Source organism: Protopterus annectens, chromosome 3.part1, assembly GCF_019279795.1.
Source record: "Protopterus annectens isolate FY-2018-M chromosome 3.part1, PAN1.0, whole genome shotgun sequence".
Classification (NCBI taxonomy): Eukaryota; Metazoa; Chordata; order Ceratodontiformes; family Protopteridae; genus Protopterus; species Protopterus annectens.
In genome coordinates, this window is record NC_056732.1 from 1,041,235,253 (window position 1) to 1,041,258,766 (window position 23,514).

Below are 23,514 nucleotides of genomic sequence, written 5' to 3' on the forward strand. Positions count from 1 at the left end.
TCACTTTGAAGCAATGGAGACCGAGGAGCTGAATGCACTGACTCTAAGGGGACCTCAGCCTCTTGTGACTCCGTGTCGGCTCTGAAACATCCGATGGAGCCAACAGGGAGGTTGTCTTGTCGGTGTCAGACGGAACCGACTTAAAAATGTAAATCCAGCACAGGAGTCGGCTCCTAGGATGGAGCCGACAGCTTAATGGACTTTGGGGATTTCACTGGCTGTGAACTCTTTGCCGGTGAATCCTGGGGTTTTAACAGACCCCTATGAATTAGTTTGTTCTTACGCTCCTGCAGGACTCTTGGACTAAAAGCATGGCAAACAGAACAAGAGTCTTGCAGGTGAACAGCGCCTAAACAGTAGACGCAACTAGTGTGCCCATCTGTCAGAGACATTTTCTGACAGCATGAGTCACACTTCTTAAAACCAGAAACCTTAGCTTCCTTAGACATGCTGTACTAAAAAAAGGTGGACTAAGAAGCGACTACTGACACAAAAAACAGTACTAACCTAGACAAACACACCAGTACTATGCTAACTACAATACATTTTTTTTTATAACAATAAGAAAAAAAGAGAAAAAGGAGAGCCTCTAAGTTAAACGGCTAACCTACGGAGGGGGGAGAGGCAGGGAGAACTCTCTTAATTTAAACAAGTTCTAACACAAGGGCGAGATGCAAGAAAAAATAACAGCAACAAGTATAACTATTCTAAATAGAAAGAAATAGTAGAAAAATTTTAAATTTAGAAGGAAAGTTTACACAAACAACTAAATATACGAGCCTGAGCCAGAAAAACGACACCCTCGCAGCTGAAGTGGCAAACGAGATCTGGGCAGCTATCGCTAGGAATTATGGGATAAGGGGTAGCCTCGAGCCAGTAAACAGCTATTGAAGATGGCCGAGTGGGAGCCGAGGATCAGCTCCAATCCCAACCAGCAAGAATGAAGGCGAGATAGACAACTTAACATCTGTAATTCAAAGTGGAAAGGGATGATGCTGAAACGGGGGAAGCTAAAGAAAAAAATGAGTGATGTACGTACTATAACTTGGCATCTGTGTTATCCTATGTCACTATTCATCACTGCTGGGTAGTAGGATCCGACAATAGATCCGAGTCATCAACTTATCAGACCGTTTCTAGGCTTGAGCTCCTCCCACTCCCATAATCCCTTGCTGCCCTCTAACCCCTCAGATTGAGTTTGCCCTAGAGCTACAAAACAGCTAAAGAAGACCTTAACCACCAGACAAGGCATCTCCACTTCCTCTAGGACCCAGAGGATGGAGGAAGGAGGGAGAGATAACGATGTATAGTGACATAGGATAACACAGACGCCAAGTTATGGTAAGTATGTAACTCTTTATCTGATGTTAACCAGTCACTATTCCTCACTGTTGGGTCAGAAACCCCAGCTACCGTAAAACCCTAGGTGGCCTCATGGAAGGACATGCCAAATGGACTGTGGAGCCAAAGGAAGTCCTGGTCCTAGAAATTAAGTCAAGCTTATAATGCATAACAAAGGTGTGAGGAGAAGACAAAGTGGCGACGTACAAAACTCATCCAAGGAACACCAGGCCAAATAAGCAGCTGATGTAGCCACAGATCTCGTGGAATGAGCTTTGACTGTTCCTGGTTATGACAAGTCTTTTGAAGAATAAACCATGGAAATACATTTCAAAATCCAATGAGAAATAGTAACCTTGGAAACCGCCTGATGCTGTCTGCTAACAGAAAAGGCCACAAACAGCTGGTCACATTTGCGGAAACCCTTGCTCCTGTCCAAGAAGAACTGAGTTGTCAATGAAAACCAAATGTATGCAATAAATACGCCCCTATATTGGAGAAGTTGGGGAAGATAACTGGCAACTGAATGGACTGACTCAAATTTGGCTTTGTGGCAACTTTAGGTAGGAAGGATTAGTCTGAAGAGATGCTTTGTCTTTATGAAATACCAAATATGGTGGTTTAATAGAAAGAGCCTGCAACTTGGAAAATCTTCTTGACGAAGTTAGAGCTACCAGAAAGGCAGTCTTTCATGACAGAAATTTCAAATCACAAGTTGCAGCAGGCACAAAGGGACTCTGTGTAAGAGACTGCAACACAAATGAAAGGTTGCACAGCGGAGAAGGATCCCTGACTGGAGGCCAAAGCAGGAAAATATATTTCAGAAAGGCCTTACAAAGGCGAGAAGAAAATGTTGACTCCTCATAAACATGGAAGTTAGAAATAGCTGCCAAAGGCAATTTGATAGTAGAGAAAAAGTACAGTTGTGTACACTTACCATAAATGTAGATGTTTGAGTGTATTCACTATTGCAGTCATTACATTTGGGTTATCTGCCTGCAGGTAGCCCTCAGCCAGCCTGAATACCAGAGTCTTGGATTCCTGCGTCGGATGCTGTCTCCTCTTCCATGACATCAGGTCGTCAGGTGTATAAAAACATGCAGCCAAAGCCATTACATCAGTTTTTCTTGTTCCAGATGTCAGGTGCTCCCACAAAGGGAAGCAATTATATGTTATGTTACACCTCCATCAAAAACCAAATACACCAGAAAGCTTTAAACAAGAAGGAAAGGTAGAGCCAAGAGAAGTCAGGGGGCTGAAAGGAGGGTAACCAGGACTGCAACAGTGAATACACTCAAACATCTACATTTGTGGTAAGTGTACACAACTGTACTATATTCTTCGTGTTTCACTGTTGCAGTCATTACATTTGGGTCGATTTCCAAAGCTAAGAAAGTGAGGAGGAAGTTAGAGAGCATTAAGGACAGCTATTAAGCCCTGCAAAACTGCAGTGGCAAAACCAGCTCTGGATTTAGAAGAAATAGGCATGTGGTAATGCTTGGTGAAGGTATGTACAGAGCTCCAGGTAGCAGCTTCTAGGATGTCCTTGGTAGGGATTCCTCTGAGAAAGGCTGTAGAGGTAGATGCAGCCCTGGTGGAATGTGATCTTATCCCTTGTGGGGTAGGTTTTCCATGGTGCTTATAGCAGAAATTAATGCAATGGGCTATCCATTTAGAAATGGTTTGCTTTGAAATGGCCTTCCCCTCTGCCTCGGCAGCAAAGCCAACTAGCAGCTGTTCAGATTTTCTGAGAGGCTTAGTCCTGTCCAAATAAAATATAAGTTGTCTGTGCATGTCCAAAGAGTGCAGTATTCATTCTCCTTTGTTTTGTGAATTCAGGAAAAAGGTAGGCAAATGAATGGACTGATTTAGGGCCACACTAGACACCACCTTGGGCATAAAGGAAGGATTGGTTCTGAGGGAAACCCGGTCTGCATGGAAGATAATGAAGGGCTCCACTGCCATGAGGGCCTGTAATTCAGACACTCTTCTTGCTAAAGTGATGGCTAGAAGGAAGGTTGTTTTCCAATAAAGGAATTTCAACTTTGCAGTTGCAGCTGGTTCAAATGGAGGGAGAGTGAGCTTTTCCAATACAAAGTTAAGGTCCCAGGCTGCAGTAGGGGCTCGCCTGGGGGGGGGGTCTTAAATTTTTAGCCCCTCTGAGGAATTGTTTTAACAGGGGGTGAGAGAAGATGGGTGGTTCAGTATTATAAAGTATTGAAATGGCAGAGGCATGAATTTTAACTGACGAGAAGGATAGGCCCTTGTGGAGCACTTCTGTTAAGTACTGAAGAATATGAGGTAAGCTGGGCACCATAGTGCCCATCCCCTGAGTCTGGCTCCAGGAACAGTATCTTTTCCACTTTTCAGCATAGGATTTTCTAGTACTAGGTCTCCTTGATTCCAGAATGACATCTAGCACCTGCTTACTGAGGGATGCTATTGGAGAGCTCAAGCGATTAGCCAGGCTGCAAGGTTCAGGGTTTGAAGCTGAGGGTGCAGAATCCCTGCCTGCTGGGACAGCAGGGAAGGTGTCTGAGGTAGGTGTCATGGATTCAGCAGTATCATACTGCACAAGACGGGGTACCAGTGCTGGTGGGGCCAGTCTGGTGCAATCAGTATTGTCCTTGGTTTGTCCTGTTTGATCTTTAACAGAACCTTCGAGAGGAGAGGCAGAGGGAGAAAGGCATAAACCGAGAGGCTTTCCCAGGTAAAGGACAGGGCATCCACTTTCCATGCTTGACTGTGGGGAGTCCTTGTGCAGAATTTGTCCAACTGGTAGTTCTGAGGGGAGGCAAACAGGTCTATCTCTAGAGTCCCCCATTTGTTCCTCAAGAGGTTGAATATTTTTGGTTCCAGTTTCCATTTGTGTGGGTGCATGAGATTTCTGCTTAGGTCGTCTGCCAGTGAATTTAGCTTGCCTGGCAGGAATTGAGCTTGTAGGTGCACTTGTTAGCTCAAGGATGTGTTCCACAGAGCCATGGCTAGTCTGCAGAGAGGGTACAAGTGGGTTTCCCCCTGCTTGTTTATGTACCACATAACTGTGGTGTTGTCTGTCTTTACCAATAATTGTCCTGGAAGGATGTGGTCTTTGAAGGCTGTCAGGGAATTCTGTACAGCTAACATTTCTTTTTGGTTGATATGCAGGTGCATCTGACTCGGGTTCCATTTGCCCTGAATGCACTGCGCTGCCAAGTGAGCCCCCCATGCATAATCTGATGCGTCTATTGTTAGGGTTTGGGTGGCAGGTAGCAGGCCTCTGCCCACCAAAGGAACTCTAGTCTTTATACAAGGAAGAATAGGAATCATTGATTCCAGGTCCTGAGAATGTTGACACCATAGGCTTTTTAGATACTATTGTAGTTTACTCATATGCAGTCTTGCATATGGAATTAGTAGAATGCAAGAGGCCATGAACCCCAGGGCTTGCAAAATTTTCCTTGCTGATAGCTGGGTGTTTGTGGCCAGTAGTTTGAAGTAGGTTGTCAAATAAACTTGTTTCTCTGGCGTGAGGTAAGCCATCCGGGAAGTTGTGTTCAAACTTGCTCCCGGGAATGCAATCTGTTGGCAGGGTACTAGGTGAGGTTTCTTTTCGTTTGTGGTGTACCCCAGTGAGTTTAGAAGTTTCTTTATGAATGCCAGATGTTTTAATAGCAAGTCCTGGCTTTCTGCCTGAATCAGACAATCGTCCAGGTATGGGTATATTTGAATATTTCTCTGCCTGCAAAATGCAATGGCTGGAGCTAGATACTTTGTGAATACCCTGGGTGCAGTAGATAAGCCAAAGGGAAGTGCAGAGAACTGACAGTGCATGGAGCCTACCCAGAAGCGTAGGTATTTCCTGCAACAGTCCCTTATTGGAATGTGCAGGTAAGCTTCCTTTAAGTCTATGGTTGCCAACCAGGCATCATTGCCTAGCATAGGAAGCAACTGTTGAAGTGTTGGCATTTTGAATTTTGGGATTACCAAAAAGGTGTTTAGAATAGAGAGGTCCAGGATAGGATGCCAGGAGCTGTCTTTTCTGGGTACCAGGAAAATTCTTGAATAAAAACTATGTCCCCTTTCTTCTGCTGGGACAGGTTGAACAGCCCTGATACTTAGAAGAGAGAACCTGCTGTTGAGCCTCAGCCCACTGATTTGGGGGTAGGTCTGGCCAACCATTTGGGGTTGGTAGGGTGTGGAAGTGGAATTTGTATCCTTGGAAAACTATATTTAAAACCCATTTGTCCTGGGAAATGAGTTCCCAGTTTTTTGCATGCAGGGCGAGCTTTCCTCCTAAGGGAGCAGGCAGTTGAGCAGGGCTTGGAAGAGTTAAGGTTAAGTCATTGTGACACTTTTCCTTAGGGGGGGTGTCTTACTACTTCCAGCTTTGGAAGTGGGAGCCCCCCCCCACTGCTTAGGCCTGTGTGTAGCCTGAGACTGTAACCTAAGTGGTCTGCTGTTCCTGGGTTTGGACTGAGAAGGCCTGGAAGAGACTGGAAAGGACCAATTCTTTGAAGGCTAATGCCTACTAAATCTGGGAGGCTGTACTTGCAGGAAAAGTACAGTTGTGTACACTTACCATAAATGTAGATGTTCGAGTGTATTCACTGTTGCAGTCATTACACTTGGGTTATCCTGCTGGCAGGCTACCCTCAGTCGGCCAGAATTCCAAAGTCTAGGTTCAGCGTTGGTTGCTGTCGCCTCTTCCCTGACTTCAGTGCGCCAGGGGTATAAAAGATGCAGCCGACACCATTTTCTTCAGTTTTTCGTGCCCCAGATGTCAGCTACCCCCAAAAGGGTAGGCTAAAAATATGCCAATAAAACATGCATGCATGCATCAAAATGAATTATACCTTTATCTACAAGCAAATACACCACATAGGTTGTATAGATTAGAGAAGTGCAGATAAGTCCCAGCAAAGATATGGGGGATGGTGGGTGGGTAACCTGGACTGCAACAGTGAATACATTCGAACATCTACCTTTATAGTAAGTGTACACAACTGTACTATGTTCTTCATGTTTCACTGTTGCAGTCATTACACTTGGGTTGAATTCCAAAGCTATGGTTGGGAGGCTGGAGCTAAAAAGCATTAGGAGCGGCTATGAGGCCCTGTAGAACTGCCATGGCAAAGCCTGCCTTGGATTTAGAGTAGAGGGGTAAATAATAGTGCTTTGTAAAGGTGTGCACTGAACTCCAGGTAGCAGCCTCTAAAATGACTTTGGTTGGTACACCCCTGAGGAAGGCTGCTGCTCTGGTAGAATGCGGCCTAATGCCCTTAGGCACTGGCTTGCCATGTTGTGAATAGCAGAAATGAATGCAGTGGCCTATCCACTTTGAAATAGTCTGCTTTGAGATAGCCTTTCCTTGTGATCCTGCAGCATATGCCATTAGTAGTTGCTCTGTCTTTCTGAAAGTTTAGGTTCTGTTCAAGTATTAGCGTAGCTGTCTGCGTATGTCCAAAGAATGCAGAATTCTCTCCCCCTTATTCTGTGGGTTTGGATAAAAAGTAGGCAGATGAGTAGTTTGGTTAAGGGCCACACTGGACACTACTTTAGGCATAAATGTCGGGTTTGTCCTCATAGAAACCCTGTCTGGATAAAAAATGATAAAGGGTTCCACAGCCATGAGAGCCTGTAGCTCTGAGACTCGTCTTGCAGAGGTTATTGCTAGGAGCAGAGCTGTTTTCCAAGATAAAAACTTTATATCAGCTGTAGCGGGCTGGCTCAAAAGGAGGCAGGGTGAGTTTTTCCAAGACATAATTGAGGTCCCATGCAGGTATTGGTGATCTCCTTGGAGGTCTTAAGTTTTTGGCTCCTCTGAGGTACTGCCTTAGCAAAGGATGAGAAAAGATTGGTGGTTCTGTATTGTAATGAGCTGAAATGGCAGAGGCATGAATTTTAATTGATGAAAAGGATAGGCCTTTGTCCAGCATCTCAGTTAAGTACTGCAAAATCTGAGGAACATTTAGTGCAGCTGTGTCAATTCCTTGTGCCTGGTTCCAAGCACAGAATCTCTTCCATTTTCCAGCGTAAGATTTTCTGGTACTAGGCCTTCTGGCCTCCAAAATGACATCCATCACAGCTTTAGTGAGAGGCGCATTTTGTATGACTACATTATCCGCCATGCTGCCAGATTTAAGGTCTTTAGTTGGCTGTGCAGGATCTGATTGCTTTGTTGGAATAGTAGATGAGGTATTTGAGGCAAGGCCCAAGCCGATCATTGAGACATGTTCCTTAGGATTGGATACCAGTACTAGCGGGGCCAGTCTGGGGCAATCAGTATCATCTTTGGCTTCTCTTGTCTGACCTTTAGGAGCACTTTGGGGAGGAGAAGCAGTGGAGGAAAGGCATATACTGCTAAACATTTCCAGCTGAAAGATAGGGCATCCACTTTCCATGCTTGTCTGTGATAAGTCCTTGTGCAGAATCTTTTTAGTTGGTAGTTGTGAGGAGAGGCAAATAGATCTATATCCGGGCATCCCCATTTCCTTGTAATCATGCTGACGACTTGTGGATTTAATTTCCACTCATGGGGATCCATGAGGTTTCTGCTTAGTTCATCTGCCAGAGTATTTATCTTTCCTGGCAGGAATTGTGCCTGCAGATGTACTTGGTAAGTCAATGCTGTGTCCCACAAAGTCATGGCTAGTCTGCAAAGGAGGTAAGAATGAGTACTTCCCTGCTTGTTTATATACCACATGACCGTGGTGGTGTCTGTCTTTATCAGTAGTTGTCCCGGATGAAGTAGGTCCTTGAAGGCTGTCAGGGCATTCTGAACAGCTAGCATCTCTTTTTGATTGATATGTAGATACATTTGGTTTGCGGACCATGTGCCCTGAATACATCTTCCTGCCATGTGGGCCCCCTCAGGCATAATCTGATGCATCCGTTGTTAATGTCTGCCTGGCTGGGGGTAAGGTGAATGGCTGTCCCTTGTTCTGGTGACAAGCCTTCGCCCACCATCGAAACTCATGTTGCAGCCATGGGATGAGGGTAATTATTGTTTCCAGGCTGTGGCAATGTTGAGTCCAAACACTTTTTAGGTACCATTGAAGATTCCTGATATGCAGTCTCGCATACGGAATTAGTAGAATGCAGGATGCTATGAAGCCCAAAGCCTGCAGAATTTTTCTTGCAGATAACTGGGCCTTTGTTGCCAACAGGTTGAAATAGGTAGTCAGTTGCCTTTGTTTGTCTGGCATGAGATAAGCCATCTGGGCAGTTGTATTTACGCTTGCACCCAGGAATATTATCTCTTGAGAGAGTACTAATTTTGATTTCTTTTTGTTGACTGTGTACCCTAGGCCTGTTAGAAATCTCTTTACAAACGACAGATGCTATAGTAGAATGTCCTTGTTCTCTGCTTGTATGAGGCAGTCGTCCAAGTAAGGATATATCTGTATTCCTCTTTGTCTGCAGAATGCAATTACTGGTGCCAGGCACTTTGTGAAGACCCTGTGCGCAGTAGATAAGCCAAAGGGCAGTGCAGAGAATTGGTAGTGCATTCAGCCAGCTTTGAATCTGAGGTATCTTCTGCATGTTTGTCTGATTGGGACATGCAGGTATGCCTCTTTTAGGTCTAAGGTCACAAGCCAAGCCTTCTTGCCCAGCACGGGCAGAAGTTGCTGTAGAGTCAACATTTTGAATTTTGGTATATCCAGATATGTGTTTAGAATAGATAGGTCCAGTACTGGTCTCCAGGTCTTGTCCTTTCTTGGTACCAAGAACAGTCTTGAATAAAATCCCTGTCCCTGCTCTTGCTCTGGTACTTGTTGAATGGCCTTCATGTCCATGAGGGATGAGACCTGCTTTTGTGCCTCTGCCCATTGATGTTTTGGCAGGTCTGGCCAACCATTTGTCCTTGGCAGGGTATGGAAGTGAAACTTGTAGCCTTGTGACACTATGTCTAGGACCCATTTGTCCTGGGTTATGTGCCAATTTTGAGAAAAAAGTGCTAGTTTTCCCCCTAAAGGTGCTGCCAGAAGATAAGTGCTTGGTGCAGGCAGGGGGAACTCATTGGGACTGTTTCCTGTATGGCTGAGATTTGTCTTCTCCACTTTTGGAGGTAGAAGCACCCCATTGTTTAGACCTGTATGAACCTTGGGGCTGGGATCTGCCTCTTGGGCGTCTGTATCTGCCCCTTTGTGGTCTGTATGACACTGGAAAGGACCAATTCTTTGTAGGCCAGTGTGTCTGCTAAATCTTGGAGGCTGTACCTGTAAGAAATCCTTAACCGTTTGCATAGATTTAGCTTTGTCCTCCATTTTCTTTAACACTTCTTCTGCTTTAACACCAAACAAGGTATCCATGCTGTAATGGGGCATCTAATAATTTTGCTTTGACATGTTCAGGCAGGTTTTGTTCCTTTAACCAAGCATGCCTCCTGATGACAGAACCCATAAGAGCGGCCCTGCAGGAGGCCTCCAAATAATCAAAACCACATTGCAAAGTATGCTTTCTAACTTGTTCAGCTGCATGCAATAAATCCTGTATTTCTTTCTTTTCTGCACATTCAGAATTTATCAACATTTTCTGTTTAGGCAATGACATAATATATTGCTGATATTTGAGCACATGAAACTGACAATTTAAAGCCCTTATTGCCAAGGTAGCACAAGTGTAAATCTTTTTTCCCCATATGTCCAGTGCTCTAGAATCTCTGTCAGAGGGGGTAGGGTTTTTGCAGTGGAAGCCTTGACCCCTTTGGGACCCTGAGAGATAGTTTCTGGGTCAGCAGCAGGGTTCTTGAAAAGGAATTTATGAGAGTCAGGAACCTGTAGTACCTGTCCGGCTTAACAGGAGCTGGAGGTAAGGAGTCAGGTGTCAGACTGGACTCTGAAAATACATCTACAATGTCTAATACAAGAGGAATAGCTAGGGGCCTATGTTGTGGTAGTAAAATGAAGTCTCTGAGTCTTTTCTTAGATTCTGAAAAATCTTGGCTCTCCCAGTGGAAATGCTCCCTCATGGTATGCAAGGTTTCCCCAAAAGAGTAATCCTCGGGAGGAGAGGCTGAAGGGATAGATTCTTCAGCATCAGAATCCTCATAAGGAGGGAGAGAGCATTCCTGATCAGAAGAGGAATCAGATGAAATGGAAATCTGATCTGAAGATTCATATTCCGTCTCTTGCCTAGGCCTTTTATCAGGAGGGGGATAGGAACCCCTGATCAAAGTAATTAAGTCTTCGGCCATTTTGAGCATTTTTTTTTTGGGCATGGAGGCCTGTCCATGAGGCTGTTGTACTTGTTTCCTTGTCTTTAAAGGTGCTTTAGTCTTTGCCTTTGAAGCTGAAGTTGTTTTAATGTACAACTGAGTAGGTCTGAAAACACCCTCAGAAGCCGATGCCTGCTCAGCAGCTCCGGACCCATCTGAGGGAATAGTCTCCAAAGGTGCAATACCTTGAGCTTCCAGCGGCCTAGTTGACTCCACGTGGGAGTCGGCAGCGGCCTGCGGGTCTAAAGTAGCGGGCGTCAGTGGCTGTGAAGACGCCTCACTGAGAACCGGCGACTGGCTTAGAAGAAGCCTCATCGGTTTTGGACCTCGGATGCCAGTCCTTTTCTTTTTCTTTGCATTTCCTGTGAATTCCGGTAGTCAGAAGGCTATCCGACGACATCGTATAATTAAATCTTCTGCCAAAGTAATGTAATGCAAAATCGTACCGATGCTTAATAGTGCGTTGGTTGAATCTAGCACAAAACCGACAACTAGCAACGTCGTGGTCAAGGCCTAGGCAAGGAATACAGTAAGAATGAAAGTCCTTATGAGGTATTTGCTTCCCACAAGAAATACAATTATTAACTTTTTCTGACATCAGTCTGCAGCAATTAAAAAGTTTCCCCAACGGGGTACTTAGCTTTTAATGAAGACTTTGGATCTGAAATTTGAGCATGAAAATCTCAGGAGTCGGCCGACTGGCACTTGCGAACTGCTTCAGGCACCACGTGGCAAGAAAGACTGAAGAAAATGGCGTCAGCTGCATCTTTTATACCCCTGGCGCACTGACGTCAGGGAAGAGGCGACAGCAACTGACTCCGGACCTAGACTTTGGAATTCTGGCCGACTGAGGGTAGCCTGCCAGCAGGATAACCCAAGCTTAATGGCTGCAACAGTGAAACACGAAGAACATCCTTTAACAGTTTGCATAGATTTAGCTTTTTCCTCCATCTTTTTGAGGACTACTTCTGCTTTGTTGCCAAACAGGCAGTCTTTTTTTAAGGGAGCATCCAGTAATTTAGCTTTAACTTGATCTGGCAAGTTTTGGTCCTTAAGCCAAGCATGCCTTCTAAGTACAAACCCAGTGATAGCAGCCCTGCAAGATGCTTCTAAAGAGTCAAAACTACATTGCAAAGTATGTTTACCAACTTGTTCAGCAGAATGCATTAAATCCTGTCACTCTTTGTGTTCAGCACAGTCAGGAATCAACATCATTTTCTGTTTAAGTAGTCCCATAATATATTGCTGGTACTTTAACATATGAAACTGGCAATTTAAAGCCCTAATGGCCAAAGTAGCAGAAGTGTATACCTTCTTACCCCATCTATTCAAGGCCCTAGACTCTATCAGAGTGGGTAGGATTTTTAGCAGCAGTAGCCTTAATGCCCTTTGGTCCTTGGGAAATGGTCTCTGGATCTGCAGTAGGATTCTTGAAGAGGAACTTGTGAGCGTCAGGTACTCTGTAATACTTGTCAGGTTTTCTGGGAGCTGGAGGTAAAGTGTCTGGGGACAGGCTAGTTTCCAAGAAGGCATCATCTACAGTGTCCAGAACAGGAGGAATAGCTAAAGATCTGTGTTGAGGAAGGAGTAAGAATTCCCTAAGCCTCTTTTTGGAGTCAGAGTAATCCTGGCTTTCCCAGCGGAAATGCTCCGTAAAAGTGTGCAAGGTTTCACCAAAAGAAAAATCTTCTGGAGGGGAAGCAGAGAGAATGGAATCCTCTGCATCAGAATCCTCATAGGTAGATAAGGGCAAATCCTGGTAATCAGAAGAAACAGAAATATCAGAATCCTGATCAGAATAATCAGAAGGAAAATCAGTTCTAGGTCTCTTAGAGGGGGAAGGCTGGCTTCCCCTAATTAAAGTAATAAGGTCTTCAGTCATTCTTAGCATTTGCTTTTTAGGCATATGGGCCTGACCATGCAGTTTGGATGTTGGTTTTCTAGGCGTGGGTTGAGTTTTAGGCATGGATGAAGATGATGGCGGTTTGAAATGCAAATGTATAGGCCTGAATACACCCTCAGAAGCCGGTGCCTGTACAGCGGCTCTGGACCCATCCAAGGTAGAGACATCCGCAGGTTCCATAGTCTAAGAAGCATCTCATGGGTCTCAGTAGAGGCTTGCGAATCTGAAGTAGCGGGTATCAGGGACTGCAAAAGCGCCTCACTGAGTATCGGCGAACGGGCGACTAGCTTAATGGAAGCGTCGTCAGCAGATTTGGACCTATGTGGTCTTGTCTCTGTCTTTATCCTTACGTTTTTTCGGAATATCTGTAGTCGTATGGCTTACCGAAGCCATTTCTGGATAGTTATACTGAGTACCAAAATAATTTGCTGCAAAAATAGACAGACGACGAACAGTTTGGGGGTTGAAAAAGGCACAAAACCGACAGCGAGGGACGTCGTGGTCTAGGCCTAAGCAAGGAATGCAGTACGAATGAAAATCTTTATGACGTATTTGGCACAGGTAAGACAATTGTCAACTTTTACTGACATCGGTTAAGAGCAAGAAAAAGGACCCCCTATGGGGTACTTAGCTTTTTTGAAGACTTTGGTTCTGAAACTTGAAAACGAAAATTTCATAAGTCGGCCGACCAACATTTGAGAACTGCTTCTGCTTCGGGCACCGCGCAGCAAGAAAGACTGATGTAATGGCGTCGTCTGCATGTTTTATACCCCTGACGACCTGACATCATGGAAAGTACAGTTTTGTACCTACCATAAATGTAGATGTCCGATAGGTATGCATCTGCAGTCATAACATATGGGTTGTCCTGCCTCAGGCAGCCCTGCGGTCGGCCGGATTCCAAAGTCTGGGTCTGGCCTCGGCTGATGTCGCACTTTCCCCGACGTCAGAGCTTCTGGGGTATAAAGGCATCAGCCGACGCCATTTTCCTCAGTGTTTCTTGCCCCAGATACCAGGTGCCCTCTAGGAAGGCTAAATTTGGATAAATGTTGAAAATTCCAAACAGTAGCAAACAAATTATATATACATATATACATACAAACAAATACACCATAATAGATTCCCCCAGCTAGCTGAAAGAGGGGTAAGCACCCTAGGAATACCACAGAGGGGAAGGAGGGTGGGTAATCCTGACTGCAGATGCATACCTATCGGACATCTACATTTATGGTAGGTACAAAACTGTACTATGTCCTTCAAGGATGCATCTGCAGTCATAACATATGGGTAGAATACCATAGCCAAACTGGGGGAGGAGGTACTAAGATAATGATGGTGTAGTTAAGATCCCCTGTAAAACTGCAGTTGCAAAACCTGCTCGGGATCTGGAGTATAAAGGTAGATTGTAATGCTTGGCAAATGTATGCACGGAGCTCCAAGTAGCAGCTTCTAAAATGTCCTTGGTAGCCACCCCTCGTAGGAAAGCTGTAGTGGTGGCCGTGGCTCTTGTGGAGTGAGGCCTGATATTTTCAGGAGCTGTCTTTCCATGAAAAGAGTAGCAGAATCGAATGCAATTTCCTATCCATTTTGAAATTGTCTGTTTGGATATTGCTTTTCCTTGCACTCCAGTTGCATATGCTACAAAAAGTTGGTCAGTTTTTCTGCTGGATTTAGTTCTGTCCAGATAGTAGCGTAGTTGTCTGTGCACATCCAGGGTGTGCAATAGTTTTTCCCCCCTGTTCTGTGGGTTAGGGAAGAACGTAGGCAAACGAATAGCTTGGTTCAAGGATACCCTGGATACCACCTTTGGCATAAAAGTAGGATTGGTTCTCAGAGACACTCTATCCTGGTGAAAAATAAGGAAAGGCTGCACTGCCATTAGTGCCTGTAACTCGGATACTCTTCTTCCTGAAGTGATTGCTAGAAGGAAAGCAGTTTTCCAAGATAAGAACTGTAAGTCTGCTGATGCTGCTGGTTCAAAAGGGGGTAGTGTTAATTTTTCCAGCACAAAGTTGAGATCCCATGTAGGCAGAGGAGGTTTCCTTGGAGGTTTTACATTTATGTTCCCTCTTAAAAATTGTCTGAGGAGAGGGTGAGAGAAGATAGGAGGATCCATGTTGTACTCTGCTGAAATTGCTGAAGCATGAATCTTAATGGAAGAATAGGACAGGCCATTGTGGAACAGTTCTGCTAAGTATTCTAGGATGTGTGCTAGGTTTGCCAGTGTGACATTTGTACCCTTTGATGCACTCCAAATGAGGAATCTTTTCCATTTTGCTGAGTATGTTTTTCTTGTGGAGGGTCTGCGAGCCTCCAGGATAATGTCCTTGACTCTCTGAGATAAAACAGTTTGGTTTTGTTTTAAGCAATTTTCCAGGCAGTTAGCTGCAGTGTTTTCAAGTTTGGATGCAGGATCTTGTAGTTGTTCTGCGTTAGAAGTAAAGGCCATAGGGGTAGAGGCCATGGGTTTGTTCGAGACATGCTTCTCAGTAGCGGATACCAATGCTGCCTTGGCCAGTCTGGAGCTATCAGAATCACCTTTGGCTGTTCCTCCCTGATCTTCAGTAGAACTTTGTACATCAATGGGAGAGGTGGAAAAGCATACACTGTTAGGGCCTTCCAGCTGAAAGAGAGGGAGACCACCCTCTAGGCTTGTGGGTGGTATACTCTTGAGCAGAATTTGTTCAGTTGGTGGTTGAGTGGGGAGGCAAACAGGTCTATCTCTGGCATTCCCCATTTGTTTGTTATGATTTTGAAGATGTGTGGATGCAGCATCCATTCATGAGCATCCGTGGTAGTTCTGCTTAAGCTGTCTGCTAGTGAATTCTCTTTTCCTGGTACGAATATGGCCTGCAGTTGGATGTTGAGATTCAGGCCTAGGTTCCACAGATCCATTGCCATCCGGCATAGAGGGTAGGAATGCGTGCCTCCCTGTTTATGTACCACATGACTGTGGTATTGTCTGTCCTTATCAGCAGATGTCCTTGCTGGAGGAATGATTTAAATGCCTCGATTGCATGCTTCACTGCCAGCATCTCCTTTAGGTTTATGTGCAAATTCAGCTGGTCTTGAGACCATAGGCCTTGGATACACTTGTCTTCCATGTGTGCTCCCCATCCTAGGTCTGAGACGTCCGTGGTGATGGTCTGCCTTGGTTGTGGTTTGTTGAAAGGCAACCCTCTGTTGGTCTGGCAGGCCTGAGCCCACCACAGGAATTCCTTTTTCAAGCATGGAATGATTGGTATCACGGTTTCTAGACTGTGTCTGTGTTGAGACCATACATTCCTTAGGTACCACTGTAATTTCTTCATATGCAGCCTGGCATGCGGGATCAAGATTATGCAGGATGCCATGTAACCCAGGGCCTGCAGGACTTTCCTTGCAGTAAGCTGAGTTTGTCTTGTCAAAGCCATGAAGTAGACTGGTAGTTGCTCTTGTTTTTCTTCTTTTAAAAAAGCCATCTGAGTTATTGTGTCCAGATCCACACCCAAAAATGTTATCCTTTGGGATGGCACTAGTCTTGACTTCTGGATGTTGACTGTGTATCCCAAGGCCTGTAACAGGTGTATGACATAGGCCAAATCGTTTAGTAGTTTTGTCTTGTTGTCCGCTTGTATTAGGCAGTCGTCCAGGTATGGGTAGATTTGAATTCCCTGAAGCCTGCAATGTGCAATTACTGATGCCAGGCATTTTGTGAATACTCTGGGCGTAGTAGATAAGCCAAAGGGCAATGCTGAGAATTGATAATGCTCTGATCCTGCAAGAAATCTGAGGTGTCTTCTGCAATCTGGTCCTATAGGGACGTGCAGGTATGCCTCCTTGAGATCTAGAGTCACCAGCCAAGACTCCTTGCCCAACATGGGAAGAAGTTGCTGTAGGGTCAGCATTTTGAATTTTGGCACAATGAGATATGTGTTTAGTACGGACAAGTCGAGAATAGGCCTCCATTGGGTTTCTTTTCTTGGTACAAGGAATAGTCTGGAGTAAAATCCTTGGCCTTGTTCCATTGGTGGTACCCTTTCTATTGCTTTCATATGAAGTAAACTGTTGATTTGCCTTAGAGCCTCTGGCTTCTGGTTTGGTGGAAGGTTTGGCATTCCGCTCTTTTTTGGTAAAGTGTGGAAGTGAAACCTGTATCCTTTGTCTATTGTTTGCAATGTCCATTTGTCTTTTGTAATGCAATGCCAGTTTTTCGAGAATAAAGCCAACTTTCCGCCCAAGGGTGCTTCCACTTGTTCCCTGGTAGGCGGAATCAGAGCCAAGTCATTGTGTCTGTCCTGTGGAAGTGTTTGTAGTTGTAGCTGTGGCAGTACTCCTCTGGTTGGCAGGTTGCCACTGACGACCTCTGTAGGCACCCTTTGATTGACCTCTGCCTCTTGGGTGTCTATTCCTGCCACTCTGTGCTCTGGAGGTGTCTGGAAAGGACCAATTCTTTGAAGGCCAGTTTCTGCTGAACCTCGGAGGTTGGACCTGCAGAAAATCCTTTACTGTTTGCACAGATTTTGCTTTTTCTTCCACTTTCTTTAGAATCTCCTGTGCAGGGGAGCCAAATAAACTTTGTTTCTCCATTGGAGCATCTAGGAGTTTAGCCTTGACATGGTCTGGCAAGGATTGCTCTTTTAGCCAGGCATGCCTTCGAATTACTGCTCCAGTCATAGCTGATCTAAATGAAGCCTCCAGTGCATCATAGCCACATTTTAAGAAATGATTACTGACCTGCTGAGAGTTGTGTACCAAATCCTGAAGGGACTTACGGTCTAAAGGTTCAGGAGAAGAAAGCTTTTTATTCAGCTGATCTAACAAATATTCCTGGTACTGTATCATATGGAATTGACAGTTTAAAGCCCTGGCAGAAAGAGTAGCAGATGTATAAACCTTTTTTCCCCATCTCTCTAATACTCTTGACTCCCTTTCAGAGGCTAGGGGGTTTTTGGCAGTGGCAGCTGCAACACCTTTTGGGCCCTGAGAAATAGTTTCTGGGTCTGCAGCATGGGCTTTATACAAATGAAAGTGAGAATCCAGGACCCTGTAATATCTGTCAGGTTTGGCAGGGGCTGGGGGAAGAGAATCAGGGGCAGAACTGACATCAGTATATGCATCATCAACTACTGTTAGCACAGGTGGTATGGCTAAAGGCCTATGCTGTGGCAAGTGTAAAAAGGTCCTTAGTCTTTTTCTAGAATCAGAGAAATCCTGACCCTGCCATTGAAAGTGTTCCCTCATTGAGTGTAAAGTCTCCCCAAAGGAAAATTCTTTTGGAGGGGAGGCAGAAGGAATAGAGTCTTCTGCATCTGAATCCTCATAAGGTGAATATGGCCCTTCCTGATGGTCTGATAAATCAGATCCATCTGAGGAGTAATCAGAGGAGAGAGGCTCAGGGGGTTCAGTCCTAGGCCTTTTGTCAGGAGGAGGTTGAGAGGCCCTGTCTGGGTGAGGTTGGGAACCCCTAATCAGAGATATAAGGTCCTCAGCAAGGCTGAGAATCTGAGAACTTGAGGAAGGTCTCTGAGAGGAAGATTTTGCAGGTAAAGCCTTTGAAATTTTAGCTGCTTTAGCCCTGGAGAAGGCCTTAATAGACATAGAAGCAGGGGGCCTAGCTGCCCCACGTGCAGGAGTAGAGATGTCCAATGGGATGGTGTTGGACAATTCTTGTGCGCTTGCTTCTTTGGTAGGGATTTCTGTAGCCGACTCAGCCGGGGCCTCTCTGGCCTCGGTTGTCGGAGGTATGATTTCGGCAGAAGTAAGAACCGAGGACTCTGTTTCAGCCGAAACCGAGACACTCGCGGTAGGCCTAACCGTGGTTTCAGCCGAAACCGCGGGCCGCGAAGTGTCGGTCCTTTTCCTTGCTTTTGGCTAAATGTGTAGTCTGAGTCTCCGACGCATTTTATATGCAAAAGCGGATCCAAAAACTCTTCTGCAAACTCCGACCGACGCCTAAGAGTCCGTCGGTTGAAGGAGGCACAGGCTAAACAAGCTGATACGCCGTGGTCTGGGCCTAAGCAAGGAAGGCAGTAAGAATGGAAATCCTTATGAGGTATTTGTTTCCCACAAGTTAAACAATTATTTACTTTGTCTGACATCGGCTGAGGCAAGAAAGAGTCCCCAACGGGGTACTTAGCTTTTTAGAAGTCTTCGGTAGCTGAAATCTCTGGATCTGACCGACCGGCACTTGCGAACAGCTTCTGCTTCGGGCACCGCGTGGCAAGAAAGACTGAGGAAAATGGCGTCGGCTGATGCCTTTATACCCCAGAAGCTCTGGCGTCGGGGAAAGTGCGACATCAGCCGAGGCCAGACCCAGACTTTGGAATCCGGCCGACTGCAGGGCTGCCTGAGGCAGGACAACCCATATGTTATGACTGCAGATGCATCCTTGAAGGACATGAAGAGACAGCATCCGATGCAGGAATCCAAGACTCTGGTATTCAGGATGGCTGAAGGCTACCTGCAGGCAGATAACCCAAATGTAATGACTGCAACTGTAAAACTCGAAGAACATCTAGCTTTGTCCTGAAATAGGGAAGACAAGAACAACAAGACATCTGGAATGGGAGCCAAGAAAGGGTCCAGATCACACTTTTTGGCCCGAATAGAGAACCTTTTCCATATGTTAGCATATACCTTTCTGACAGAGGCCTTCTGAGAGGCTAGAATAATGTCTCTGATGGACGATGGAAGCCTGGACTGATGTAGGATTGATTATGGGATGTGGACTAACCACACAGTCAGATGCAGAGTTTGACAATTTGAGATTGGAAGATTGGAGGGGTAAGAAATGAGATCCGGAAGGGGATCTAGTACCCAAGGGGTGTACCTCAGGTGTGACTGTAGTAGGGGAAACCACACTTGCCGAGACCAAAAGGAGGCGATCAGGATCAAGGTGGCCTTGAGGCACTGAGCTTTCTGAAGCACTCTGGGAATGAGAGGAATAGGAGGGTAAGCATAAAGGAGACCTGGAGGCCAATCATGAACCAGATTCTTCCCCGTGGGACTCCCTGACCAGGGGAATCAGGGCAAAATAGTGGCTGCATTTGTGGCTGTGAAGGGAAGCAAACAGATCGCAACTCGGACAACCCCAATGATGGAAAAATCTCTTGCCATTGAGGGATTCAGGGACCAATCATGAGGACTCAGGATAGCCCTGTTGAGTCTGTCTGCTAATATGTTGGACTCCCCTGGAATGTGTGTTTCAAGAAGAAAGCACCCTGAGGACATCTCCCATTCCCATACCCACATGGCATCACGACAAAGCAGATAAGAGCATGTGTCCCCTTGCTTGTTGATGTACCACACAAAGTACAGTTTTGTACCTACCATAAATGTAGATGTCCGAACTGGATAGCATCTGCAGTCATAACAAGTGGGTTGTCCTGTCGTCAGGCAGCCCTGCAGTCGGCCGGATTCCAAAGTCCGGGTCCGGCTTGGGCTGATGTCGCACTCCACCCGACGTCATCTCTGTTGGTCTTCGGGTATAAAAGCATCAGCCGACGCCATTTTCCTCAGTGTTTCTTGCCCCAGATGCCAGTAGCCCTCTTGCAGGCTAAAATTTGGATAGATGCCAATGTTTCCAAATAGATAGAGGTAAACACAGCAATAAGCATATATGTACATATATACAAACAAATACACCATAAAAGACTCCCCCCCAACAGCTAGCTATTAGGAGGGTAAACACCCTAGGAGTACCACAGAGGGGAAGGAGGGAGGGTAATCTGACTGCAGATGCTATCCAGTTCGGACATCTACATTTATGGTAGGTACAAAACTGTACTATGTCCTTCATGGATGCATCTGCAGTCATAACAAGTGGGTAGAATACCATAGCCAATTAGGGGAGGAGGATAAAAGTAGATTATGGTGTGTTTAGGATCCCTTGCAGTACAGCAGTGGCAAACCCTGCTCGGGATCTGGAATATAGAGGCAAATTATAATGCTTGGCAAATGTATGCACGGAGGTCCAAGTAGCCTCAATAATGTCTTTGGTTGCCACTCCTCGTAAGAAGGCTGTGGTAGTGGCTGTTGCCCTTGTAGAATGAGGTCTTATGTTCTGTGGAATTGGTTTTCCATGGAAGGAGTAATAGCATCGTATGCAATTTCCTATCCATTTGGAGATTGTCTGTTTGGAAATAGCTTTTCCTTCCCTTCCTGTTGCATAGGCTACAAAAAGTTGGTCAGTCTTTCTGCTATTTTTGTTCTGTCCAAGTAGTAGCGTAGCTGTCTATGTACATCCAAGGTATGCAGTATTCTTTCCCCTGTTTTGTGGGTTGGGAAAGAAGGTAGGTAGGTGGATTGCCTGGTTTAAAGACACTCTGGATACCACCTTGGGCATAAATGTAGGATTAGTCCTCATGGACACTCTATCTTGGTGGAAGATTAGGAAGGGTTGCACTGCCATTAAGGCCTGTAGTTCTGAAACCCTCCTTGCTGAAGTAATTGCCAGTAGGAAAGCAGTTTTCCATGACAGGTGTTGTAGGTCTGCTGTTGCTGCTGGTTCAAAGGGTGATAGTGTCAACTTTTCTAGCACAAAGTTTAAATCCCAAGCTGGTAATGGTGGTTTCCTTGGAGGTTTTACATTCTTGATTCCTCTGAGGAACTGCCTGAGCAAAGGGTGAAAAACAGGTGGATCAAAGCTGTATTCTGCTGAAATAGCTGATGCATGTATCTTGATGGAGGAGTAGGACAGGCCTGAATGAAGAAGTTCGCCAGATACTCCAGAATGTTAGGCATATCTATGTTTGACACATCTTTTCCTCTTTCCGCACTCCAAATGACAAACCTTTTCCATTTTCCAGCATAGTTCCTTCTTGTTGAAGGTCTGCGTGTTTCAAGAATAATGTCTTTAACTCTTTGGGAAAGTTCTGGATTAGCTGCTGCTATGTGATGTTCCATGCAGTCAGTTGCAGCGTTTTTAGGTTTGGATGTATGATGCTGTAGTTGTTCTGAGTTAACATCAAAGGCATCAGGGGTATTGGCCACATATTGTTCCGAGACATGCTCTTCAGTAGTGGGTACCAGTGTTGTCTTGGCCAGTTTGAGCTATCAGGATTATCCTTGGACGTTCTTCCTTGATTTTTAGTAGTACCTTGTGTATCAAAGGAAGAGGTGGGATGCATATGCTGTTAGGCCTTTCCAGTTGAAGGAGAGTGAGTCCACTTTCCATGCTAGTGGGTGGAATGTCCTTGAGCAGAAGTTTTTGTGCTGGTGATTGTGAGGTGATGCAAATAGGTCTATCTGATGTATTCTGCATTTCTTCTAGATGGTCTTGAAGATGTCCGGGTGCAGCTTCCATTCGTGGGCATCCGGTGGTTCTGCTTAATATGTCTGCTAGAGTATTGTCTTTCCCCGGTACAAATATTGCCTGTAACTGAATGTTGTAGCTGAGTGCCAGGGTCCACAGCTCCAAGGTCATTCTGCATAGGGGGTGTGAATGAGTGCCTCCCTGTTTGTTGATGTACCACATGACTGTGGTGTTGTCTGTCCTTATCATCAACTGGCCCTCTTTGAGAAATGGTTTGAACTTTTGGATTGCCAGTTTTACTGCCAGCATTTCTTTTAGATTGATGTGCAGGTGAAGTTGATCCTGTGTCCACAATCCTTTGCACGCATTTGTCCAGCATGTGGGCCCCCATCCTAGGTCTGAAGCGCCTGTTGTGATGGTCTGGCTTGGTTGACATCTGGCGAAAGGGTAGGCCTGGGTTTGACTGGCATGCCTGAGCCCACCATAGGAACTCCTGTTTTAAGCATGGAATTAGTGGGATTTCTGTTTCTAGACTGTGTCTGTGTTGGGACCATAAATTCTTTAGGTACCACTGTAGTTTCTCATATGTAGTCTGGCAAATGGGACCAAGAGTATGCATGATGCCATGAAGCCCAAGGCCTGCAGAACTTTTCTTGCTGTTAACTTGTTCAGTTTTGTTAGTGCCAAGAAGTAAAGAGGAAGTTCTTTTGTTTTTCTGTAGTCAGGAATGCCATTTGTTGTACTGTGTCCAATTCGCCCAAGAATGTCCTTGTTTGGGATGGTATCAGCCTTGACTTTGTAAATTGACTGTGTATCCCAGTGCTTGTAGCAAGTAAATGACCCTTTGTAAATCTGTTGTCAGCTTGCTTTTGTTGTCCCCTCGCAGCAGGAAGTCGCCGAGGTATGGATAAATTTATATTCTCTGTAGTCTGCAATGGCCGATTACTGATGCCAGGCATTTTGTGAATACTCTGGGCAGTAGATAAGCCAAAGGGCAATGCTGAGAATTGATAGTGCTCTGATCCTGCAAGAAATCTGAGGTATCTTCTGCAGATTGGTCGAATGGGGACTGCAGGTATGCCTCCTTGAGATCTAGAGTTAGCAGCCAAGACTCCTTGCCCAGCATGGGAAGAAGTTGCCGTAGGGTCAGCATTTTGAATTTTGGGACAATGATGTATGTATTTAAGGTGGACAGGTCAATTAGGGAGGAGGATAAAAGTAGATTATGGTGTGTTTAGGATCCCTTGCAGTACAGCAGTGGCAAACCCTGCTCGGGATCTGGAATATAGAGGCAAATTATAATGCTTGGCAAATGTATGCACGGAGGTCCAAGTAGCCGCCTCAATAATGTCTTTGGTTGCCACTCCTCGTAAGAAGGCTGTGGTAGTGGCTGTTGCCCTTGTAGAATGAGGTCTTATGTTCTGTGGAATTGGTTTTCCATGGAAGGAGTAACAGTATCGTATGCAATTTCCTATCCATTTGGAGATTGTCTGTTTGGAAATAGCTTTTCCTTCCCTTCCTGTTGCATAGGCTACAAAAAGTTGGTCAGTCTTTCTGCTATTTTTGTTCTGTCCAAGTAGTAGCGTAGCTGTCTATGTACATCCAAGGTATGCAGTATTCTTTCCCTCTGTTTTGTGGGTTGGGAAAGAAGGTAGGTAGGTGGATTGCCTGGTTTAAAGACACTCTGGATACCACCTTGGGCATAAATGTAGGATTAGTCCTCATGGACACTCTATCTTGGTGGAAGATTAGGAAGGGTTGCACTGCCATTAAGGCCTGTAGTTCTGAAACCCTCCTTGCTGAAGTAATTGCCAGTAGGAAAGCAGTTTTCCATGA

At 45.3% G+C, this 23,514-nt stretch overlaps 1 protein-coding gene across 1 annotated transcript in view; it reads right to left on the reverse strand.

The window, feature by feature from the left end:
- KIAA2026 (KIAA2026 ortholog) overlaps positions 1-23,514 on the reverse strand; it is a 961,657-nt gene that overhangs the window by 287,851 nt on the left and 650,292 nt on the right. The gene's annotated exons all lie outside the window — the stretch shown is intronic.